This window comes from Triticum urartu, chromosome 3A (genome assembly GCF_056163025.1).
Source record: "Triticum urartu cultivar PI428250 chromosome 3A, HENAU_Tu73, whole genome shotgun sequence".
Taxonomy (NCBI): Eukaryota; Viridiplantae; Streptophyta; class Magnoliopsida; order Poales; family Poaceae; genus Triticum; species Triticum urartu.
The window spans coordinates 691,037,114-691,039,954 of record NC_141875.1 but is presented as its reverse complement, the minus strand read 5'-3'; positions in this window follow the sequence as shown (position 1 = coordinate 691,039,954).

The window sequence follows — 2,841 nt, the reverse complement described above, 5'->3', positions numbered from 1 at the left end:
CAGGTCTAAGATGTCTCCTTTGAATGTAGGCGGCAGGAAGTCCGGAATCGAGCCAAACTGAAGATTTTGCCGAACTAAAGCAGCAGCTGGACGTGGCAGATGCCGACATCACGCTTGTTAATAAGCGGCTTGATGAAGCTCAAGGTATGCAATTCTTCGGGCGGCATCAGGTAAGAAGAGTTTTATGCCAGTGTCTTACTATGTGTATGCTTGACGCAGATGGTGCGGCCGCCACGGAGAGTCTTAGGGCAGAACTTGCCCGAGCTAAAGAACAAGCCAGAGAAAGTGATGCGGTTGCCAAGAAAGCCCTTGAAGAGCTGAGAGCCGAACAGGCTGCTCATTGCCGAAGCAAAGAGGAGATGGCCGAGATGGCCAAAAAGTTAAAAAGCGCTACCGACCGTTGCAGATTTCTCGAAAAAGAAGGCCAGGCGAAACAGACGGACTTAGAGAAGGCCGTCGCTGATGCCAAGGACGCTCGCTTTGCGATGAGAGTTGCGAAGGAGGAGCTGCGTCAGGCCGAACAGATTGTGGCTGGAAAGCCCTTTATGCTGCAAAGGAAGGTTCGTGATCCGAAGTTTGCTCCGTTGGACCGGATGTGGAGTGTGGAGGACACCTATCTGGATTTGGCAGCGAGTGTTGCTGATGCGACCGAACACTTTCGAAATCAAAATATCGTGAAGTGGAAAGGCTTTTCTGGTCGCAGTTTCAAAATCCAGAGCGTCCACTGGCGGTGGATGATCGTTTGGCTCAATGGGCCGAACTGAATAGGTTGTCTGGACTCGCCATGAAGTATGTCGTGGGTCACCTGTGGCCGGGGAGTTCGGAGCCGAAGAGTTATTTCAGCTTGGTGCAGCAATTCCTTCACGCGGTGCCGCGTATAAATGCAATTAAGAGGTCAGCATGCATAGAGGGCGCTAGGATGGCTCTAGCCCGTGTTAAGACATACTGGGTGGAGATGGAGACCACCGTTGTTGCGTCCCGAGATTCGGACCAAAGCCGAGTACCCTCCGAGCACTATTTTCAGGAAGTTCTTGAAGGCGCTCGTGTAATAGAGACGCAGTGCCCGAAATATGCTATGTTATGATAGCATATGCAATTATAAAGTAATATTTTGATGGCCTTTTATACTTGTGCCTCCAAGTATTGTAAACACCTTCTATGCGGCCGTTTTAAGATATATATATATATATATGTATAGAATTTGAAAGATCGCAGTCGTTGGCTTCAGCCCCCACGCACATAGTGCGGGGGTGCTCGCAGAAGACGCATTTTCACACTTAACCCAACGTCTTGGTCCTACAAAGGAGGTGATAGCGCAGCGGGCCAGGACTATAATGCTTTAACCACTGGTAGAATAAGGGCCTATAGTCCCGGTTCGTAAGGGCCTTTAGCCCCGGTTCCTGAACCAGGACTAAAGTGTCGGTACTAATGCCCCGGCCCTTTAGTCCCGCTTCAATCCAGAACCGGGACTGATGGGCCTCCACGTGGGCAGTGCGCAGAGCCCAGTCAGGAGACCCTTTGGTCCCGGTTGGTGGTTTTGGGGGGTTAATTTAGGTGTTTCATATATTGTGTTAGCTAGCTATAATTAATAGAGAGAAGTGTCCTCTCTTATGTCCGTGCTTGGTCGACGCTACGTACTATACATATGTATAGAGAGGACTAGACACGCTAGTTAGCTAGTAAGCACACGAAGGAAACAGAAGATCGTCATGAACATATATGCATACAGAGAGAAGTGATATCGACCACCTCTCCTTCTCCGAGAGATTGGTCGAACAACAAGTTCTCGTATATCTATCCGACACTACCGGCTACATATATACAATAATTATCTCTTACAAATATAATCATACGGACTCATGGTCCACATAGTATTCTCCGTCTTCAGCGATCACTTGGTCAAGAAAGAATGCCGCCAATTCCTCTTGAATTGCTCGCATGCGAGTTGGTGCTAGGAGTTCATCCCGCTTCCGAAACATCTAATTTGAAGAAGGGGGTCAATACATATATATATGAATGAATGAAACTCAATACAAATTATGGTAATAAAATAAAATTGTGAATGTTTTTATTTACGTACTTCATATTGTTCGTCAGAGTACCCGCCCCGCTCACAGGTCGTGTGGCAGATGGACTCGCAGACGTAGTATCCACAGAAATCATTCCCTTGTTCCTGCCACAGCCACTTTACAAGAAATAGAGGTCAATCAAACTGATAAGCAAGAATGCTAAATGGTATTGATGAAACTAGCGCTTGAATCACTAGGAGATGCGCGGAACATGGTACTATAGTACTTACTTTTGGGTGTCTAAATTCCAGCTCCTTCGGCAGTCCCGGAACTTTTCTGGTGAATTTTCTCCAAACCCTGCCGAACAAATAAAACAATTACTTGATATCAGGAAATGAACAAAGTTGTTGATATGGTGCATAATGATCGATTTAACTTCTTGAGGATTTCAGTCATGTCTGCATACTCCTGGGGATCTTTTCGTTTAGAGTCCGAGACGGTTACTACTCCCTGCTCAAGCCTAATCTCTAGGACAATATAGTGGAAACTGCACACGCATGCATAACTCATCAATTACATTACTATAACCTGGACTAATATATAAGGGAAACCGAATATGCACAAGACAGTAACACTCACTTGAAGTTGTAAGGAAAGAGTATTATATCTTTGTTTTCATTTTTTTTGAATGATCGTAGCAAGTTGGCCTCGGTATCTCCGGGATGATGTTCAACCTCAGTTGCATCTATGAGATATGTGTTAACGAACCCAATATCACCGATTTGTCTTTTCTTCAATTCGGCGATCTTCATTCTGCATAATATAGTGAGGA